Source organism: Pagrus pagrus (assembly GCF_965226575.1).
Source record: "Pagrus pagrus genome assembly, chromosome: 22".
NCBI lineage: Eukaryota > Metazoa > Chordata > Actinopteri > Spariformes > Sparidae > Pagrus > Pagrus pagrus.
The window spans coordinates 5,876,536-5,900,522 of record NC_140204.1 but is presented as its reverse complement, the minus strand read 5'-3'; the positions used below and the strand labels follow the sequence as shown (position 1 = coordinate 5,900,522).

Genomic DNA, 23,987 nt, shown 5'->3' with positions numbered 1-23,987 from the left:
AGCATGAGTTATTCGAGCCAACAACGGCCGCAGTTCAAGTCACACCCGTGGATATTTTCAGGGACGCCTTGCGTCTGTTTGTGTCGCATCAAAACCGGCTGTTTTTTCAGGAGCGCTTTGCTTTCCAGCAGGTTTTGGGGCAACAAAACCAGGTATTTGTCACAGGAAGTCAGACCATCTCCATCCGTGATCGTGCAGATTTAACACAGGTATGTTGAGCCAAAACATGATGTCTTCCTAACCCTAACCGAGTGGTTCTTGTGCGTCAACATAAACAGAGCGTAAGTAACCCTAACACTGAGGATATTGTCCAACAGTTGCTTCCGGTCCTCCTGCTGTCGGACCATCTGCCAGGCGTTTCAGTCAAAGCATCCCGACACCTTTAATGATCTTGAATAACAGTCGTAATTGGAAATAAGTAGTTGGGGAACACGAGCTGACACGATGTGTGACTTGCTGGAGATGTAATGTAATGAAGTCTAATAGGCGTCCGCCCGGTGTGTAATGTGGTGCATCCTCCTCTGTGAAACGCCGTCCACAGCCCGTCGAGAAGGTGACTGCACTGTCCATTTGCACAGCCAGTAACTCATTCAGATGTGTTAAATGGAGCGTGGGCTGGACCAGTGTGAGAGTATTTCCGCAACCTGAGTCAGCCTTCTCTGAATAAATGAATAATTTGGCTTAGTTTGTGCATGTGTGTAAAGAGATTGTGCGTCTCTTGGGGGGTGAAATGCATATTTGCATTGGTGTCGATTTGTTTGATGTGTGTATTTGAATGTGTGGGCGAGGGATGTGTGTGTTTGTGTGTGTTTGTGTGTGTGTGTGCGTGCCCTCCTTCAACAAGGCCAAGTTTGGACCTGCCCCGAGCTAAAATGACTAACTGAGTGAGTCCCCAACCTGTTTTCTCTTCCTCGCTTCCTCCCTCTCTGCACTGCAGCAAGCAACAAGAACATGTACCGAAGAAGCGACCAGATGAAACCAGATGTGCTCGATGAAAATCCTTTAGTCTCTCCATGGATATCGATATTTAGAGATGAAGAGAGGGTTTCCACTTCTGGTGCATCTAAAAACTGGAACAAACCATCAGTAAAAACAGACACAGCACACCGTTCACTCGATACATCAGGTACAAAATCATCCCGGCTCCATTATTAGCTATTAGCTAACCTAATACAACTTCGTGGAACCTGTTGACAAAATTAAAATCAATAAAGTTTCAAGTTTTTGAGGTGTAGTAGCCAATTCATCGACGTATAAACTCTGATCAGGTGGCGTCAGAGGTGAAGACCTGGTCAAACCCTGCACAGAGTGAATCATTCTGGTAAAATAAGGCTTTTATTGTCGGGCAGTTTGTGTCTCGTCCTGTCGACGCTTAAACCAGAAAACATGAATCCAGCGTGTCAGGTTTGTCTTTTTTCTGAAAGCAACTCCCGGCAGGTTTTGCTTTTAGCTCGTCCCCCGCTGTGGGACCCACTGTTTCTGTTGGGGAGCCCCATTGAGACATTACCCTGTTCGGCGTGTCACGCCTCAAAATATCCTTTGTCTTCAGGATTCACACGGCGCTCGCGACTGGTAGAGCTGCAGAACGAACCGGGCAGGAGACTCCAGATAATTTTCGGATCGTTTCTTTGTTTATTGCATCCCCCCGGGAAAAAAACCCCTTCGCTGCCTTCTGTAGTGGTGGCCAGTTTGACAACAGCACAGCTGAGGTGAAATGGTTTTACCCGTGGACACTTCATGGACTGACTTACTGACCCTGAATCTGGATGTTGAGCCTCAGCTGCTCCCCGACTATCCCACCACACAAGTTATTTTAAGGAGAATACCCTCAGTTGAGCAGTAATTAGGTACACATAGTTTTTATTTAAACCGTTTGAGGGGAGTTAATTCACTTTTAAGATCACTTTGGAGGATGCTGTTAAGTGTATAGCACTAGAGACTATAAAACAAGGAATCTTTGTCTGTCTGTCAGTCTGTTCCTCGCATATCTTGAAAACCCTTCGTCTGATCTACTTAACACTTGGCAGGTTTATTGCAGAGGACCAAAGGAAGTGCAGTGTCAAATTTGGTGCAATTTGGAAACAGCAGCAGTGGGGGGCGTGGCTTCAGCTTTCTGGCTTCATGGCTAAGCGGCCTGAAGCTGGACTCACACGAGGGATCAGACAAAAACAAAATGGAGATTAGCATGGTGCAACAACTTCCTGGGGTAATTTTATTGCCCAGTATATATACCAGTATATCTTCAGACCTCATATTGACAATAAACGGCACCACAGAAAAAAGATGCAGCACTATCCTTACTCAGCACAGCACACAGTCGAGATGCTGCTTAACTGGCCCGTTTCAGATGTGTCTGCCTTAACTGCTACATCAAGTAACACATGCAGTCCTTGTAACTGCTTTCCCCCCCTCCTTTAATCTCCCCCATTCCTTCCAGCTCTTATCATCTTCTACTTTCCTCTCAATTTCCTCACTCCCGGCTCTTTAACGTACTTTCTCTCCTGCAGATACTAACAACATCGCAGCGAGACCCGGCAGACACAAACAACTGTCTGGAACCAAGCGCAGGTCTCCACTCTGCCTCCCCGGTGCCACTGCTACGCCTATTAGCCGCGAGCTAATTACCCAGTGGCACTCCCCTGTGGGATTGGCTAGCCTCACGCTAAGTTAATTAGCACGCACCTGATTGAACGGGCAGGGCCGGCTGAGCAAGTGGAACTAAGAGTGGCAGACGTGACGGTAAAAATAGAGGAAAAAGTGGGAATTAGGAGGTATGGCAGCTGGCGAAGTGAAACACTCTTTGTGAAAAGCTAGGCCCCACATTAGCATATAAGCTAATTGGACGAGGAAATATTGTGCAGAAGAGGAAGATGTTTGGAAATCATCAAGCAAAAAGCTCACAGATTAGCTGGTTTTGGAGGCCGTTAGCACGAACAACCAGGCACCAAATTGGTCGCATAATTCGGGATTATGCTACATGAGATAATGTGTTTCTTTGTTCATTAACCACAGGAGAGACGGCTTTTTTATTTTTTTATTTTACAAGCTTGTCATCTGCGTGGCACTAAACTGGGATCTTCCACGGGCCATTATGCTGCCTGAGCTCCGTGGTGCCACTGCAGTGCAGGAGTGCCGCAGTAGATAATGAGCACTACCAGAGATAGCTTCAGTTTTCCTGCATGGCCACAGAGGAACAGGGCTGTCACCGAGACCACACACTTGTATATAGATTGCAGGTGGAGCGGGGAGGCTGTGTTGACCTATAGACGAAGTAAAAGCTGCCTCGACACACACGGAGAAACTCATGTGAAGGAGTTGATGCTCTGTGGTGAGTCGATATGTGAATCTATAGGGTGCACGTGTGTGTCACTGTGCCTGCAGGTGTGTGTGTGTGTGCAGACTTTGTTCTTGTCATTGTGTCGTTCCCTTTCTTGTGAAATAAAGTTATATGTATTAAGTTCAATTTTAATGGGGAAATATGTAAGAAATTTAGTTGAAAACATTCAAAAAATTATTAAAAGTATCAACAAAATGTGAAGAAATAACAGTTTTTAAGTTACGTTAAAGACATCTGTGCATGGTGTTGCATAGATATCTAATAAAGTTAGCATGCTAACCAGCTAGCCCCTAGCCGCTTTGTATCTTACACAACACCAAACCTCCCCCAGTGATCTGAACTCCAGGTCCAGGAAGAATCAGCTAATACAACCAAAAGCTACACAGTTAACTGAGCCAACCTGCTAAAGACAGCGACAATTAACAGTTAACGTTGTGTCGCTCGTCCTTGAAAGACAAACATGCACGGCTGAAGCGAGCGTGAGACGTCTCCGCGTGGGTCAGCCTCCACATTGCAGGCGCTGTGTGGTACGTACAGAAATACACACAGCATGCACAATGAGGAGGCCTCGACACGCCGCTTTCATCGGGCTAATCAGCGAGTTGATGGACTAACAAATTAGGCCGACCTGCTGGTCAGTGAAACAAAAAAGGAGCAGCCCGGTCGATGAGAAGCAGAGAGGCCGCGGACCAGAACACTGCAGGGTTTGTTTGCTGCGCTGATGTCAAGCTGATATCAGGCCTCGCATCCTTCTCAGAACTTGCCGGAGTAAAATTTGAATTTTCTCAAACACTCCTCTCTACAGAGCCCCTGAAGTGGCTTTTTATGCGTTTTATGCTTTTTATGCTTTTTATTCAATAGCTGGAAGTAGAGAGAGGGAAGGAAACGGAACAGAGGAATGGGAAATGACACGCAACGAAGGTCTTCATCCGGAGGCAAACTGTGTTTGAAGGTCAGCAGCTTAACCCGCCCAGCGCGTCTGCTCGACAACTTTCTGCACAGGAAAAAATGGTTTCTGGTGCACATTATAAAGCACACGGTTCACACCAGACACTCACTGTTGCACATCTGGTCCATACTAGGAGTTATCTACAGCACGTTACCTTGCACGTTTCAAGTCGATTGGTCCCGGTCGGTATTCCTAACGTCCAGTCTTAATGTGTTCCAGCGCATCTGCTTGGCACAACATGGATTCCTGCAGCAAAAACAAAGAAGTTTTGTATGTCAAGATTGTGAATTTAACTTATTAGCACACAGAAGCTTGTAAGCGTGCACACATCAACTGGATGGAAATGACAGCTATGTTGTTATTACAGGCGAGAAGGCTGCCAAGCCAATGACGACGGTTCAAGTCTGTGTTTCAACATTTGCAAGCGTGACAACAAAAATCGGAGGCGGTACGGCTCCAGCCATGTTTGTGGTGACAAAAAAAGGTATTTTAAGCCAAAACGTGATCTTTTCCTAACCCTAACCGACTGGTTTTTGTGCCTAAACCTGATCAGACGACAACACGAAATGGAAAACTGACCCTTAGTAAACATGGTTTGCAGAAAACATACATTTCCAACATTTATTCTGGCGACTGGGTGGCACTGGCGCTAACAAGTGCATATGAAAAGTATCAAGCATGAATTAGAAGCTCGTATAATATCTACTAGGTGAGTATCTGGTCACACTGACGGCTCAGGCACAGCGTGAGAGCGGCTGGTTACGTGAAGACACCATCTCTAAATCAAACGATATGGATCCTCATTAAGTTTTAACTCCACGGTGACATTTCCTCCGCGGTGACTCTCTTTTAGATATTCTGCACTCCTTGAACTTTAAATACACTCATCAGCGCTCTCTCCCCTGGCTTCATACTTCTTGATGGAAAATGAGGCTACAGAAGCAACGAGAGGTGCTCTTTTTTTTTTTTTTTTTTTTTAATAAGAGCGGCGACAGTGGCTTCCCTCATACCGTTTAATAAGCTGCATCTCCCGGAGCATGACCCGCCCAGAAATGTTGAGGCCTGGAGCTCTGAATTGTCTTAATGATCTGTGCACGCTCCTTCTTGTGTACATATGTAACAAGATTACTCTCACAGCGCAGCTATCCGGTCCGCTGACCCAGCCTTTCCCGCCAGGAATCAAAGGCTGACTTTATCTTGACATGCAGCATTTATTTTAAAACACTGATTAAAATTTAATCAAACACAAAAAAAATATTTGATTTGCACAAGTTTCCATCCAAAAACATATTAATTTAATTGGAAAAAGTTGAGTTGCTGAGCCCAGCATACTGTACCGCCCTAACGTTAGCTCGTCAGTGTTAGCAACATTAGCTAGTGCAACAAACCGGCAACCGCTAGCGTCACCGGGTGATTCAAACAACAGCAGTGTTGTGATGTGAATGCATGGAAGACATTTAGTGTTACTAATAGCACCTGTAAGGTCAATAAATCCTTATATAACAGTGACAGCATTTGTTTTAATTATGTAGGAGAGGCAATTATGCACATTGTCCATTAAACGGTCCCTCGTCTCCTTTCAAGTGAACCTATTATGCACACACTGTACATACAGCACATTTTACCACACAAATTAAATATATAAATGCGCACTAACACCCTCTTCTCTGGGCCAACACACGTGTACCAGCCCCCGACTAACAACGCACACGCTGTGACAGGTGGAGAGATAAATTTCCCTCCATGTCCCGAGCTGAGCAGGAACACTTTCAGACTAATTGGAGAGAAAAAGGGGAAGAACATTCACTTTATAGTGACAGGCAAGGACAGGGCACCCTTGTTAAAACTTAACTTTTTAATGGTCCTTCACATTTTTCTACCTGTAACGGCCAAGATCCGGATAATTAAACCTGAAGACGATATAGGGGAATATTGTATACAGGCCGAGGAAATATGTATGTTGTATGTGCAGGAGGTATTAAAATGTTCACATACTGGATATTTTAGACTTTGACACACAGCAGAAGTTGCAGCAGGGTTTGCTTTGAATACATATATTGTACTGTTGAATTGTTTAACTTAATTTAATATGGCTATTCCCACAAGAGCCTCCATATTTTGGACCGAACGTTTAAAGATATCTCGACTACAAGCACTTACATTAATATTTCAGACGTTTGCTGCAGCAGGCTACAGTTGTAGATTTTACTTTCTAACATACAGCAGACCGGCGTTGTTTGCACCGGATATACAAAGCATTCAAAGCACTTTAATAGCACACATTAGTATTGACACATCTATATTGTGTCTTCGCTTTATAAAAGCAATCATAAACGACACAACAGTGGACGTGTTTTGTTCCCAGCGAGCGATGTACAACCCCTCCGGGCCAATCTGTAAACACCCTGCAGTCCGTTCTCTTTATTGGTCGAGAGACTAACTGAACAGGAGCAGAAACTCAGTGGACCTTTTGAAATGAACTTGGCTGACAGGTTATTAATATTTTTGACGTGGACTATATTACTTAGGTGCAAAGATGACGCCAGAGTCTCCCAGTCTCTTCATCTGTTGAGTCGTATTTGTGTCCGCATACGTGCTCAGAATTGAGAGGCAAACTTAGCACCGTAGCATCAGTTTCTGAAGCTCTCTCTCATTCATAAACTCTCCTATTTTCTCTTCCTTTCTGCTGCTCATCTCGCAGACGACCTGTGCCGCCCCGGCTTCGCCGTCCATCCGATGACTCAAGGCTCCCAGACGCTTTCCTGCAAAGCTCGCCCGCCAAGGTTCTGCTCCAGACGAAGATCATGTGGGCGATGGAGTCTGAGTCAGCATCATAACAACATTCAAAAAATAATATTTTGCATCCTATACATAGTGGTGGTGGTAAAAAATCTTCTTCTGTCTGAACAGTTATGTCTGTACTTTCCCTGGGGCCAATTAGTTTAATTATGAAAAGGCTGCGAGTTGTAGTGAACGAGCCATAAAAAGACTATAACATTCCCTTGGATCGTTACCGTTTTGTAGAAGCCACAAAAGAGCTGCGTCAAAAAAAGGAAAAAAAGGAAAAGATGCTCTGTTCGCTTCATTTCCATAACAACCAACTGTCACTGCCAACAAAGAGTACTTGTGTCCAACTCTCAAACACTCCCACAGCGCAGCCAGAGAGCTTCATATTTACTTTTTTTATGATCAGAATAGCAAAAGATGCCAACTGTTTCAACACTGCTCCAACTATTTCCATCCTGTTCATTTAGGACATGCCGGCAGTCAGTCGCTCGGTTTGTCAACCACTTTGGTGCAGACCGAAATATCTCAACGATTGGATGGTTTGCCTTAAACTTTGTACACACATTCAAGGTGCTCAGAGGAAAAAATGTACTGGCTCAGGTGATCATCTGACACGTAGCACCACCAACAGGTTAAAGGTGTTTACTTATGTAGGGAAACATTTTCACATCTCCTGGAAGAACTTTATGAATGAAGCTTTGGACCATTCGCCAAAACCTAGCTAGCATGCTAACGTGCAGATTTAACATACCTGCAAAACGATGTTAGCATCTAGCTCACTGAGCCTTTGTTTAGTGTCACTGAGGATTCATATCCACATGACTGTCTTTTTCTAATAATAAATAAAAAGTCTACTTCCAATGAACTTGTTTTTACCAAGTGTCATTTTCTTTTACCATTCAGCTACTTGTTATTGGCCATCTTTAAAAGAAAAACAGTGAGACGGAGACATCTTTATTTATTATCATTATTCACTTCTGTGTCTTCTGTTTATGTCCTGTGTTGATTTAAATACACAGTTTGTACCCAGGACCCCCTGGAGAGCACGGACGCACAGTGGATTGTTCTGCTGAACAAAAGTAAATTGGCTCCCATGTAGTTTCCGTCTCTCTGAGCGTATATTGTACATGCTGTTTCATCTTTAAATACAGGTTTGGTTCTGTACCATCCTGCTAACCTTTAGTGGAGGTGGATGATGAATCCAGCAGCGCTGAGGGAGCAGCACTGTGGGAGTTGCTGTCACTGCCAGACTCTAATTATGCAGCAGTAGCAGCTACAATGGGATAAAACAGTGTCCTTAAGTCTTTCACACTGCAAATGAAACAACTGTGTCAATCCTCATTTGTACTGATATACCATTACTTGAACCATACGTGTGGAAACTGTAATAAAATAAAACAGAAGCCCTTCACCCTGAAGGAGCACAGCTGACAACTCTCTGCATTAATGTTGATTATTCTGTCTAAGTGCCTCCGTGTTTGAATTGACCTCATCTAATCCCTTTTATGAAACTTAAGGGCAATTTACATTTCATCTTCCAGCAGCGACAACTTCAGAAAAGCACAGTTACAGTACGTTAATGGATCCAAGGCATCTAACTCAACCAATTTTCACAATTAGCTTCAGCAATTGAGTTAGAGGATGCGGAGGGTATAGTGTGTATACAGTATGTGTAGCATGTAGTGCACAGAGCAGTACAATCGTGCCTTTAGGGCAGCATAATCACATAAAAGCAAACAGGCACTGTTTGAATATATGAATACATAACTAAACAGGATGTGTGTGTTTATGTGCTGCACAGCAAGTGTCAAAAAAACTAAAGTCTTATGAGTGAGAATAAGAAAAAGAGCCTACAGGTGTAATAGTATGTTCACACACAGGTGTATGTGTGCGTTTTTACTTTATTTTTATTATCATCAACTAGGGCCGCACAATTATTTGGAAATATAATAAAAATTGCAATATGGCCAAGTGCTATATCCGATCTCAGATCATTTCACATTTGTAATATCCGTCAAAATAATCACTTTTGTTTTGCGTACCACCGTCTTCCAATCGTTGAGGGCAGACAATCACGAACGATGATAGAAAAATATTGAAAACGTACAAAAATAAAGCAATTAGATGCTTAAACAAAGTATATAAATACAGTTAATGAAAACTAAAAGACATAAAGCAGAATCATTCATGATGTTGGGTTGAAATTCACTAAATGGTATCAAAGTGTTCATGTTTAAAGTATGTAGTGAGGACCGGGACAAGTTTTTACCAACAGAATGAGGACATTTTTTGAAAAGTAAGGTCCAGAACAGGTGTGAGGACATCTTTGGAAAGTAAGGACCAGATTTTAACCAACAGAGTAAGGACATCTTTGCAAAGTGAGGATCAGAACAGGTTTTCACCAACAGATTGAGGACATCTTTGGAAAGTAAGGACCAGCTTTTAGAGTGAGGACATGTTAAATTGGGAATGAGACTTAATAATCAAATGTCTTACAAGTTGGACCTTTAAGGTTAGAGTAAGGGACTAGGTAATGCATCACGTAAACGAGGGTCCTCACAAGTGTAGAAGTAAAAGTATGTGTGTGTGAGTGAGAGATTGTCCCAGCTGATCTACAGGGTCAGAAGGCTAATAGCAGCACGCTAGTAAGACGTGAGTGAGTCATTCCCCACCTCCGGGCTTGTGTGGCTTCCCTACAGTAATTTGCAATTATATTAAAAGCTGCGTCACTGCACAAGTTGATCCTCTCGTCTTTCGCACTTCTTAAATCCCACCTGGAACAACCGAGTCTGTGCTGATGTTGTGTGTTTTCAGGTGAGTGCAGCTCTTCAAATGTGGAGATGATGAAGCAGTTGAAGCAGAACATGTTATCAGCAGCGGCACCAGGAATTAAACAACCTGCCTGAGGTCTTTTAGTTTTAGATTTTTTATTACCAGCCGAGAAAGGCTGTCGAGAGAAGGCTGAGATGGTGGGTGATGTGAGGGAGACAAACTCGCACGGCTTCACCCTTTGAGTCACCTCTCAGTATAGATCTTGGCAGAAGTATCTGTGCCTGTCACCCGACAACCTTCAAGTATATTTATGGGCGCATCTCTGATTTCGATGTTGCAGACGGCTCGGCCCTTTTCCGATCTGACTCAGCGGGTCTGGAAGTTTATGTCAGCTCCTTGACACCTCATCACCGCATCCGAAGAAGTCAGCGGGGGCAAACGGGTGTCACTACTCGGTGCAAAAGTGAAGAGATGCCCTGAAAGGGTGCAAGAGCCTGCGTGCCTCGCAGGCTGTCAACCGAATTTAACACCCTTGACTGGTAAAAACGGTGCGTAGGTGTGTGTTTTTGTTTGTGTGAGTGGGTGGAGGTTGTAAGGTGTTCTCAATGTATTTGTAGATGTGCCTTTTATGTGGGTATATGAGCCTGAAGAAATCCTCCGGTGTTTTGCAGCAGAAGATCAAACACTTGAATTCTCTTTGTTGCACCTGCAATCAATCATTTTTCAGGAACACGTGCGTGTTGAAGAATCACTAATTGATCCCGTTACCTGTGAATCATATCGAACATGTCTCTGACGCATACAAGCAGCTATTTGTGCTCCTTTGATCGCAGAGGAGTTACATTTCATTTACATTTTGAAACACATTTTGGTGAAAAACTTTTATTTTGACATGTTTTAGCCCATTTTCTTGACTGTATAAAAATATGGTCGCTGGTTGCAAAAATAAGTCCCATTGTATGTAAGCTTATGAGAATATGACCCTACTTCTCACTTGATTGAACAGGTTTCTAATGAGTTTATGGTTTTAATCTCTATTTAAAATCTTCTTCAATACATCATGATGCTCAGCTTGTAAATTAAGGTCCCATTTAGAGTAAAAAAGACGATAAAGCAGGGCGTGATTTAGGGTTTGGCTACCGGTTCCTTGGGTTCTCAGTCAGATCCAATTGGAAAATCCTCCCCAGCGCCAACTTCTCGTCCAAATTTGTTCACCTCCGACTCCAAAAAACATGATTGCAACGGCGGTAATGCCAAACGGTACTCTACAAACCAATTCTATGTCCTGAAAGAGTCCTTAAAAACCCCTCCAGGGAACCAACAATGAATGTGTACAGACTGATTAGATAACATGTTCGAGGCCTGATGTTTCATAAAAGTGATAACTTGGTTTATGGAGCGTACAGAACCAAAAACATGTCAGATGGAAACATAATGGCTCATTCCAGGTCACTCGGGGAATAAATCTGGCCCCTAATGAACACTCTCATAACATCACATTTAGCTGATGCTTTTATCCAAAGCGACTTACACTAAATGTATTCAACCATGTGGATACGACCCACAAATGAGTACAGCGACCTCATCAAACGGCACAGATTCAAGTGCTACATTTAGAAACAAATAAATAAAGAAGAGGAACACAAAAAGGCTGATTTAAGAGATGCAGCAGAGGCATTTTTAGCCTCTAGTATAGGCCAAGCGTAAAGTATAATGGATCCTACACGTCCCATAATGCAATTCAAAGCATTAACTCTCGTTGCCTGGTAGACACCCGTGTCTATATGTCCTGCAGGAGCAAGCCACAAGCTAAAGCGAGCTAGTTAGAATCGTTTAGCTTCTGTGTAAAGCCGACGATGTGAATCTCTTTACTCCAGAATCAATCAATAAGCTTATCAGGATGCACGAGGACACACACGAACGTGCACACGGATGCAAAACCAACACATAAATGTCTGATGACGCCAGAGAGAAGTATCACTCCTTTAAAAATCAATCAAAAACACGCTTCCTTGACTTCTCATGCATGTTTACCCCTCGGGCTTCGCTTTATATTAATATTTTTTACGGGTAATTGAGTGCGCTGGTCATTTTGAATACGTAAGAAGGGGATTCAATCTCTTAAATTGGCCGTGACGTGCGTTCTACATTTTCCTCTCATCGCTAAACCATATTGGCTTGTAAATATGTGTTTTCCAGCCATGTGTGTCGCTGGAGGATCTTGAAAAACTGCTTTATAATGACAATGTCACTTTTGATTTGCAAAGAAATAGAGAGAAATTGTCTTTTTCTCATTTTCCTGCCTGTCACAGATAGGCCTGTCACAATAGCTACTTCTGCTCGATGATATATTGTCTCAGAAATAAAAGTGAGAAAGGATGCTGTTGTCATTTCAAGACCATTTTATGCCACCGATACAATATTTATATAAGAGCGTAAGAATGCAAACACACACCCTTTCACAAAGCAACTAACTAAATAACTAACTTTAATTTTTAAAGGTGCAGTATGTAAGTATTTAAGTTGAAAACAATCAGAAATAATATCGACAGAATGTGAAGAATTAAGTTGACGTTATGACGACAGTGTGTTCTGTTGCAGTAATATCTACTATCTAAGTTAGCATGCTAACCAACTAGCCCGGTTCAAAACCCTTGTGCTAACACCAACACTTCCCCTGAGCTCCCTGTCGAGACTGCTAGCTAACCGGGTAACTGGGCTAACAAGCCAACAGCAGTTACAGTTAGCAGCAGTTAGCAGTTACTTTAGCACCTTTAGAGGTGCAATATGTAAGAATTTAGGTTGAAAACATTCAAAAATTAACTTAATTATCAACCTAAGGTGAAGAAATAACAGATTTCACATTATGACGTCCGTGTATTGTGTTGCAGAGATATCTGCTGATGTTAGCGTGCTAACCAGCTAGCCCCGGTCCAGATGCCAACAGTGTAGCTAACTGAGCTAGCTAGCTAACTGCAGCAGGAATAAGCAGTTGTTCTAGTGATATGCTAACCCTCTGTGTGTTGTATGAATTCAACCGGTGGCCAATTTTTTACATATTGCACCTTTAAGAGTATTCAGACATTGGATTTGGAATTTGAAACAAATATTTAAATATACTAAACATGTAAATTAAAGTTAACTCACACAACCACCAGTAAATAAAGTTCACTCTCTGAATATGCTAACAAAAGTATAGATTAGTGAGATATAAGAAACAATAAGTTGATAACAATTATTGGGACCTGGTTATAAAATGACAACCTTTCTGCTTCTCTGAGTATTCAGTCTTTGTTTCTGCAGTTTAGTTGAACTCGCCTTTCCGTAAATGATTTTCTGAAAACACTGCCATTTCCTGCAGTGACACCAATTCTGGAAACTGATTCTGGCCCTTTCTCGCTCCAGCTAATTGTAATTAATTACTCGCTCGACTAAAGAAGCCAAGCCGGTCTGCTCCGGTTCCCGTGGGGTGATGTGGTGTACAAGAAACCACACAGACTGAGAGCGGAGCTGATAATTGTGCTCGTCTCCAACCAACAAAGGAGATAAATGGTCACAAAGTAGCAGTGATATGCTTTTGGGGTAAAAAAAAAAAAATGCAGTAGCATCAATAGTCTGAAAGTGCAGATGTCAATAACCATTATATTGCATTATGTCGGGCGTGTGCTCGGCTATTAGAGATGAAGTATTGGATTACATTTACAGTAGCTGGCCTCGGTGGAAGCGAACAAGCTAATGAGCCTCGATATGCACCCTGCTCGCTCTCTGTCCGTCTGCCTGTCCCTCTCTCTCTCCGACACCTTTTGTTGGCTGTGATAAAAAGCTGCTATCACAGTCGCGGTTAATCATCGCACCTTTAATCAGTGATTTGTCTGCGTGATGGTAAAGTAACTCCCTGGGAAACAGTTGGAAATCAATAAAGACTCTGACAAGCAAACCTGAAACATCGATGAGACTGCTGGAGAGAGAGAGCGCTCTACATCCAGATAGAAATATAGACGAGAGAGAAAAAGTTATTGGACTCTTGAGTCAGAAGAAGTTCGACTAGAAGAGAATCAAATAAAGGATTGGAAAATAGTTAATGAGCAGACCAGCAGACCATTCACATCGAGGTATACTGACTCTGTAACATCACCGGTCTCCTCAATATTACGTCCGCCACTCAATGTAACATGTCCGAGATGGGTAAGAGGGGTCTGTCAGCCGACCAACGAGTCTGCAGACAAAGATCTCCAACATGGCTGCCTGGCCTAAAGGTGATCCTATCTCTGCCTCACATGTAAACCCGGTTACATCACATTAAAACAGCGATCCCATTCCCAAACGCACACACATGCAGCTCACACTGACTCACACCCATCGGGTCCTCGTACAGCCTTACACAAATAATTGTGCTCACACATGCTCAGCATGCGCAGCATTGCGTGATTCCTGGACTAAACAAACAGCGGAGATTTGCATGACTAAAAATACCTCAGGGAAACCTGCTGTGTTTGTGGTTATGTGATCACTCATGCATATGTGCAGGTCTCGCTAACACGTGCTCCAGGGATCACACAGGCAGACAGAGATACATGTGGATCCACTGCACATTTATCTTGCGAAGGCATAACGAAAGTTGGTGCTCATTGTTAATGGTGAAGGATTGGACGGCAGTGCAGGAGGTAAAAGGAGAAGGTTAGAGAGATTTCCTCAGAAACAACGTGGGAGGTCGGAGAAGAAAAAATAAATAAATGTGCGTCTGAGTGTCACACCTCCTTCCTCCTCGCCGCGTGCCAGCAGCGCAGTCTGCTAGTCCGCTACAGCACATTGCACTTCGGATGAGAGGGAGAAGGCTACGCAGCAGGGGCGTCCATATGGAGGAGCGAGAGACGGCCACACAAACACAGGGAGAGCGAGGCCGGAAGAAACGCGCTCCGAGGACGACTCGTTACTTTACGCTCCGTCGCTCCGAGGGGCTGCTGCCGTCTCCGTGGTGACTCGGGGGGGTTAAAAGGTCAAACTTGTTCCTCTCCATCGATTCGCTAATTGGAGAGCCCATCACCGGCTATCAGACGTCCTTCCTCCTCCTTAACAACGCCGTCAGCTGAACACACTGTGAGTGTAATCAGTGACAAACAAAGAACATCTAAATACCAACGCAGCATGTAGTGATTCAGGTCGTCAGGTGACCTTTTCTATTCCTGCTGGTGTTCCTGTCCTCTCCTTGTGTTTGCCGTCAGGCTTTTTCTGCCTTTCCTCTTTGTTCCTCCTCATTCTCCATTTCCTTCCAATTTATTTCCCCAGTCGCTCCAACTCAAATGTATCTTCTATTTCAGTTTCCTGTCTACACTCTGTCAACAGGTATGTTTCCTTTGTGCTTTAATACTTAATCGAACTTGTCATGAAAATAAAATGCAATGCCTAATCCAAATACAGGCCTTGCCCGTGAGCTTAGTTTCTTGATTCTTGTTGGGGTTGGGTGAAGTGTTCGGGCTACGTGGCCCTCCAAACATCGGTTTCCCAAATAATTGCTACTAGTTTTCTGACGTCTCGGTTGACAATGATCAATTGTTTCGAACTTGGGGTTTGATATGAACAAGTGTTGGATACATAGCGGTAAGTTTTCAAATTATTCCTTTTCCTCGGGTGTTTTTTAGCTTCTGACATTTTTTAATGGACTTTCTGGTGAAGTGGAGACATGTAACAGTTGTAGGTAGACAAATATCGATCATGCGTCTACACTTTTTCCTCCTTCCGTCATCCTTTTGTGCGATTTTCTTTCGCTTTTCAGTGTTAAGGCATCTTTTAGACTACATGTCAAAACTATCTCATCACTACCTCTACTATTGCACGTCAATCTTAAATCCATCTCCCTCCTCAGCTTTTATTATCTTTAATTCCCTCAGCGTCCCATCCAAATCCCTCCTTCATCTCCCTCGTCTTCCCCATCGTCTGCTGTTCCTCTTCCTCCCCTCTCGTATTCAGTCCACGCTCCTTGTCTAACTCTGCACTCCGCCTCCATGCTCCTCCACTGTCCATCACTTATTTCTTTCATTGACTCCTGAATCCTTCTCCTCATTATTTCCACCCTTACTCTGCCTTTTATCCATTAATCTTCCCTCCTCCAGCGGTTGGTCAGCTCTGGTGAGGCTGAAGCATCTGTTAAAGCCAGACTGAAGGATTTTGATGGAGGATTTGAGGCCTGAAGGAGAACAAACGTCGCATCAAAGAGGAGATTCGAGGGTAAAAACTTAAAAACAACTTCCGACTTCAAAAATAAGAACAATTCTGCATGAAATTCGAACAAAAAGCTTTAGGATCTGGTTGAAACATGACTGCCACGCTCTGATTTTCATCACTGGGCGACAGCAGCTGCTGACAATCTTGCAGGGGACCTGTTTTTAATACCAAACAGCTGAGCGAGTCTCACCACATCAGCACAAAAGTCACCCATCTTGATGTTTCAGATCACCGAGGAGACAGAAACATATACTGCAAGCATCAGATGGATTAATGCATACATGGGAAGTTGCTTTCAATGTTTCGCTGCTCACAAACGACACTTGGGCTTCGTGCAAACCTAGCGCAAACTCATCTCCTTTAAAAAATAATACACTGTAGTCTATCAGTACGAGCTGTAAGAGTGGCCGTAACACACAGCTCGTGGAGGCAATTCAGATACTTTACTGGGTATCTGGACGTTACTGGATATAGAGTGCGCAATTCTGTCAATTTGCATCAAAACGAATCCTCCTCAGAGTGATAACTCCGTTGATACTGAACAGAGAAAAGACATGTTACACATATTTTAGGACTCTGCTTCGCTTACACTCCCCGAGGATATCATTATCGCCAATGTCTTTCGTGAAACCGCTTAGAAATCATAGATTAAAGACAAAAGACGCACGGTACGACTCCAGAAAATGCCTGAAATTTATTACTTTCTGCTAAGTTTTTCTCCAGTATCAAAGTACTGCAGCTATAGTTGTTGGAGAATATTGCAATAAAGGAACGTTTAATAGCTATTTCATACTTTAACTTGCCAATTTTCCAAATACTAAAATAATTAGGCATTTTGCAGCTAAGTAGTTGACACCACGGCAACATTATACAGGAGTTATGATGTCGCCTTTACCCTTGATGTTTCTGCCACGCACTGATGTTATCACAACCATGAAAGACGCACTTAAAACAGATTTCACTCTCTTATCAGCTGTAGGAGCTGCAGCGCCGGCTGAAACAGATGGTGAAGACACTTAAAGACCCTTACTGCCCATTTGCTTCAATTTTGATGCGCTAATGTGCATCAAAAGCCCTCAGAGTCATAACTCTGTCAAATCTGAATACAGATAAGGCATGATATACATATTTTGACTTGCACAACCCAAGGATACCATTAGCTCCAGCATCCCTCATGAATAACGGTCCACAAACCCACTAAAAAGATGCCTCGTATAGCTCCGCAAACTGCCAAAGGACTCATCGTGTTTTTACTTTTTCTTCAGTATTAAAGAAATGCAGTGATGGCAGTCTGCTCATCCATGGAGACACTGCCAAATAGAAGGGCTTACAGCTATTTCAAACTTTAACTTGCCAATTTGCCAAAATGCCGAGAAGTATGGGCTAAAAAAAGCACGGCTAAGGTTGTAGATTTTCTGGGCGTCGGGCATTATAGCTTCAAGAAGCCGACAGCAAGGAGTAGAGGACATGATGAGGGATATTTTCATGATGTTAAAGTGGTAGTTGGGGTATTTTGATGTGGGGTTGTATGAGGTACTCATCCCTAGTCAGTGTATTCCTGCAGTAGGAGTGTGGAAAGCACCAAAACAACCCAAACAGTGTACACTTCAAACTTGATGAATGTATTCCTTCGTTATACGTCAGCTAGCATTTTGCTAATATTAGCTAACCTAAGATGTGACAATGTGTTGTGTCCGTAATGACTGTGGCATCAGTATAATGAGACGTCACATCGTCACGTTACCTTTGAACAAACATAGGTGTAAGTGTTGATGTTCAGCTGGTGGAGCGGTCTACCACACGGGCGGCTAGCTTGACGACAAAAACCAACTCTTTTCAGGCAAATTAAACCTTAAATGTACCACAGTGCAGAGGGATTGTGATTCGTATACCAGTTCCGTAGGAGCTATAAAGCACTAATCAAATAAATCCCTATTAACTGGCTTATTATACGAACTCAACGCTGCAATCGAAATTTCGCCTCAAGCTGATTACTCCCCGTAGAGACACTATTGATGAACACATCAACATACTCCTTGATGAAGTCCTCCTCCGTTTTTACTTTATTGTGCATCAGCACTGCAGACAGTGCTAATCACCGAGGAAATACGCCTTCCTGCATCCATCCTGCACTGTTGACACTTTTTTTTTTTTTTTTGTTGGAGATGAAGCCAAAGAGCAAAAGTAATTAAGGAACTGTGCAGTGAAAAAGTGGGAGCGAGCTGCTGATTTGCATTTGTTTATGCGGAGAAGACTGCAGAGGCAAAGACGGGGCACCTTTACGTCTCTGCGGGGGACGAGTGTCACATCCCATGAAAACGGGAACATCTTTTATTAGACTGCGAGGAGGCAACATGTTTGGCGTATATACAACTCTGGGAGATGTTATCCTTTAGAGGTGTATAGAGAGGGGTCAAGGTGCATAGAAACAGCTGCTGAACAGGGTTTTTTATTTAAAAGTGCGTGAGGTCAAGTTGGAAGAGCAGGGACAACGCGAGGCAGGGGTCAGTCGGTAAACATGGAGAGACTGGTGCCTCTGGGTTCGTGGATGCTGTCCTCGGAGTGGACTTATTGTTGATTTATGGGGTATAAGGCAGTTAAATGTAATGCGGTGTTGTGAATTTGTTCCTGCAGCAGTGGAGTTGTGTTTCTTCAAACATGAGGCAAGTAGCTTTTCTCATTTTATTTATTTTGTTGTGATGTTACTTTGTTGAATGAGAGCATGAGAGCGTGCCAACTTGTCAAAATGCTAAGAAATATGGGGGGCTAAGGTTGTAGCTAATTAGCAGACAGCATGGAAACATTAGACTATATATTTTATGTAATATATCATTTTTGTCTGAAAAACAGACAGACAAAACAGGTATTTTTCATCCAAAACATGATGTTTTCCTAACCCTTACCAAGTGGTTTTTGTGCCGAAACCTAACTAGGAGGTGGTGATCGTGGACTTAAGTGAGAAGGCTGGCAAGTCAGTTACCACAGTTCGAGATGGTGTTTCAATATTTGTAAGAGTGACACCACTGTATACCTCAGCCCTCGGGACAATTTCCAGTCACATTTTCGAAACATGCTGAACACTCGGTTCATCGGCAGAGAGCTGGATTTGAAAGTTGTAGAATAAAGTGGTTTGAAAATGTTTCCTCTCGCCATCGCTCTCCTTCCCCTCCTCGTGGTGTCACCTCCGCCTCATCCGTCATCGCCTCCTCTCCTTTCTCTACCTCGCCATCACTCAATTTATCTCCACCCGTCCATACCTTCATCGCTTTGGCCGTTCATTCGCACCCTTATTCATCCACTCCTCTTTGAATCATAGCTTCATTGTAATTCCCTCTCCGTGCTCATCCTTCATTTGCCGTGTCCCTCCTCGATCAGTCGCGTCTCAGCCCGGCTGTCGCCGCACACTTCATTCATGAGCTTTATGCCTCCTCTCGCTCTGCTCTCACTGTTAAACTTTAATTTTGTTTTCGAATCGCACCAGAGTTGCAGTCACTCTGTGCACGGAGGACAATAAATGGACAGGAATTTGTCTTGGCGTCACAATGACAAAACATGGTGAAACACTTGTGTATTCAGTGGAGAGCAACTTCTTTCACCTATCTCCACCATCAATCTCTCTCCCTGTCATCGCTTCATTCACACAAACTGCCTTCATCTGTCTCTCTTCGCTCTCCTTTGCTTCTCCCTTTCTTTATTTTGTCTTTAATGTTTCACATGAGGACACACGAGCGTGCAAGAGGGTTAACTAGCCGTAGCTTTGCGTTGTTAAGTTCTGATGGTGATCCAATCCAATCAACAAACGTTAATTGTTACTGCCTGTATGTGAGTTGATCATTTATCCAAATGTTTGAGAGGACCAATGGCACCATCATATCTATCTGCCAACGACCAGTTAGCTTAGCTTAGCATAAAGACTGGAAACAAGGGGAAACAACTAGTCTGGCTTCAATCAAAGGTAAATATCATCCCCGACACCTCTAAACCTCACTGATTAACACCACATCTTGTTCGATTAATACTTACACACCGGTACATGCTTCATGGTAGCTAAGCTAACTGTGTGCTAGCTGTAGCCTTAACAGACACAACATCTCAACTAGCTAATTCTTATGAATGAAGAGAAAAAGTGTTTTGTGGGTTTAAACCATTGTAGCATTGGACTTGGGCGATATCCAACATTTTAGAAGTCTGCCAGTCAGTTTTGCACCCTCTTTATCTGCACCCAAATTGGAGACGCATCGATGAAAAGGAGCTAAATGACAAAGCATGCCAAGGGCACCAGCCTGAAAAATAATCACAGCACACACCAGATGCAGTCAAAGTGCTTCAATGTTATGCTACAGTATATGGCACAAAACCCTAAGATGGTGATTTGATTACTTCAAACTTAAAGTCTTTTTGTAAATCAACTGTCATTTTGTCCTCTGTGATGTTCAGGAGTTCCTCAAGTGCCCTTCAGCACCACACAGGCCTCTCCGTCATGCATTCAGCTGCTGCCCTGCAGCTCACTTTGACTCATCCAGAGACAGAGATTTGTTTGTGTCGAAGGCAAATGTGCAAAGATCCAATTACATCGTGTAACGCGGCTAATAAAGTTATCTGCCCCTCCGGTGTGAAGGTGGGTGGCGAAAGAACGTGGGGACAGATAACGCTAATCCTCCCAAACAAACCAGAGTGCAAAAGTGAAACAAATGAGCACGCGTGTCCTGATAAGAGGATGAAATGCTTAAAACCCCGTATTTTCTGCTCATCGTGTCAAATTTAATGTGTTGGCCTTTTAATTTTGCTCTGGATAACATCGAAACAACCCAGGAGCAGCGCTATTACAAGTGTCCTTGAGCAAATAAGGGTGTGTGCTCACTGCAGGACGGAGATGTCAAAGGCATCCTTGCACCAAAATAAAAGAAGAGAAGAAGAATCAGGGTAGAGAGGTGAGGAGAGTAAGCAGCAGAAGAACGGTGATCAGAGACCGACCACTCTTTGATGAAAGGATTGTGGGGGAAAAAAAACTAAATGAAACACAGACGATGACTTTGAAGCGAGGCCGGCCTGTCCGAGGCACTAATGTGAAGTCATCTGTTATCTCAACGTTCGCTTTTATCATCATTTTCCGCCACAATCTCTGACAGAATCACGGCGTTCCCCCGCTGTGGCAAATATCTGAACTGACGGCAGATCAAAGACAAACAGGTGATGAAGAGGAGAGAGACAAGGAAAGGGTAGAGTCAAATTAAGCCGGCGTGACAAATGATGCTCTTTGTTCGCATCATTTATGCTCAGAAGAGATTTTGACACATGTTTAAAGAAAAGACTGGCGATATTTTGTAAATTTGAAAAGGAACATTGCTCCAAACCCACCATTCTTCCATCAGTGGTATATATTTTTGTTGGTCCCGTTTGTTTGTTGACAACAAGAAAAATATAAGATGATAAAGCATCGGACTTGTCCTTGAAAACTAAGAGGAATTAACTTGACACATGTCGCCACTATTCACGTCAACATACACAGATTTCTGTTTTGTATTTTGTTGCTTTTTCTGCATTATGTTTTCATCATAGCAATATGTCTGTGTTAGGTCGATATGGGCTGATAACGTCGACCGACCAATATATCAGTGGGGCTCTATTCACGTGTAATTTGTAATATGCTAAAATGCTAAAATAACAGTTATTTAATATCAATAACCATGATAATAAGTGAGGTAAAGCAGAGAATGTGCTGTTGCAGCGACAAGTCTGGGATAAAATCAATTAAAGCTTCCAAATTCACAGAGATCAACATGTTTGAGCAACAAAACACAACACATCTTTCTCCTCTGCAGCCTCCAGTCGTTCCCTCATTTCCATTTTAAAGCTCACAAACACACCGAAGTCAGAAGAACGACCTTGCAACTTTGGTTATCCGAGGAGCATGTAAATGCAGGATTATTCTCACAATCCTCAATAGAAAGAACAGGAGGTGAGTGAATGTCAAAAAAATGAAGTGAACCTCTCTGGCATGAGGATTATAAAACGATAGCTACTCTGTCGCTTAGAGCACATTCAAGTGGTTTATTTGCCGTTTTTGGTCATTTTTCACACCCAAGTCTAAACTATAATGAGGCCAGCAATAATAATGTGTCCCTGCTATTGTAAATACATCTGACATAACACCTTCTTCTCTGTGTGTTTGTGTATATACGAGAGGAGGAATCAAAGACCGTTTCTGGACGCTAACCAACGCGGAGGTCATACGCCGCGCTGACGACTTAATTCTTCTGTGACCAAGTGTGCGGCGACACATTGTGTGTGTTTCGCCTCCTCCGGCGAGAGAGCAGAGCAAACACATTCCTAAATCTCTTAGATTAGAGCGAGGCAGTGGATTTGACTGTGCTTATCGACGGCGGAGCAGTGCGAGTAAGTGCTTCTCACCTAGACAGATGGAAAAACAATCACAAGTGCGGGAAGAAGACCGACCGGTTCGCTGCATCGTTTCAGGAAAGTGTCGGATTTCTATTACAAGACAAGTAGAGATAAAAGAAACTAAAAGTAACTAATCCACCGTTGGACAACACGTCTTCTGTTTGGCACGTAGCTGTGAGTCACCATATGTTTTTATTCTTGGCGTATTTCGTCTTCTATCCACCTGCCACTTGGCCACAGATGATTTGGCCTATTTGGAGCTCACGTAGTCGCTCCTATGAAATCTCACGCCTCAGAGTGATGATTGCCAAATCGAGATGATTGCCAGACTTTTTCGCAGCTGACAAAAGCTGCTGAATGACATTCAAGCTTATATAGCGAGGCTAATTGTGATTACTTAACTCTGCCATCTGTATTTTTGGCATGAGGGGCAGGAAAACAAAGCAGGGAAAAGAAAAAGGGAACACGAGGCATTCCCTTCCCTCCGTCTTTTTTATTGGTCTTTCACACACCGGATATCCTTTTCTGTAAAGCGATCTGTTAAGACATCAAGAGTCAACTGCTTGTTGGAGTAGATAGAGCAAATAAATGTGGAAACTAACTTCTGGAGAAAGGACAAAGGCAGAGCAGTCACAGATTCCTGTTTGCTTTTCACCGTTTATGCGGGCTGCAGAGGATGAGATGGCAAGAGAAACTGTTGGTTCTGCTAAAGCTGTCCAAAGACAAGATTTCTGTGGCTCCTTTAAAGTCTGAAAACCAAAACATCTGGATTTTAGGCTATGTAAGCTGATCTGATCATGAAGTGAACGTGACGTTTATAAAGTCGCACTGACTCGAGTCTAGTTCCACTTTGAACCACAACGTCGGTAGGCCACATCTGGATTAACACCAACATTAAAGGTGCCTCAGCTAATCATCAGTCGTATGAAAAGCAATGAAGACTTCGTATCCTTACTTTTGTTGTCTGTCTGGATGTGAAATAGATGTTTTAATGGCATTCGTAATGATTTTAAAAACGTCTTTGAGAGTCTTCAAGATGACTTTAGCAGCACCGTCAACAGATGAGTAACGCTGTGCGCCGGAAAACAGACGGACCACCCAGAGCGTTTGGAAGGATGGGAAGTGGACGCACATCAACTGGAAGTCTGTGTCCAACTTTTCAGTTTTTCTCTCTGAATGTTTGTAAAAAAAACATGTGTCCCCATACCGCTGTATATGTATGTATACGTGTGTGTGTGAGTGTGTGTGTGTGTTTGCTTTCCTCAATACACATTTATACACCAGAGGCAACTTCTAAGTGGCAGTAGGGGGCAGGCAGCAGGCATCTGTTCACACAACCAGCCTGCTGAGACACACACACACACACACACACACATTTGCGCGCGCACGTACACACACACACACCAAAACCCCAGCTGAACCCCATGCTCCTGCTTGACAGGGTGAATCTGACAGGCTAAGGCCTTTCCTGCATGTGCATGTGTGTGCGCGTGTGTTGTGTAATTGTGTGTATACGTG

General features: G+C 43.3%; 1 long non-coding RNA gene across 1 annotated transcript in view; it reads right to left on the bottom strand.

The window, feature by feature from the left end:
* LOC311251546 overlaps window positions 1-23,987 on the bottom strand; it is a 63,082-nt gene that overhangs the window by 19,275 nt on the left and 19,820 nt on the right. Inside the window, exon 2 of the long non-coding RNA XR_014621427.1 lies at window positions 4,441-4,532. This is a non-coding gene — a long non-coding RNA (uncharacterized lncRNA). The remainder of the gene's footprint in view (window positions 1-4,440; window positions 4,533-23,987) is intronic.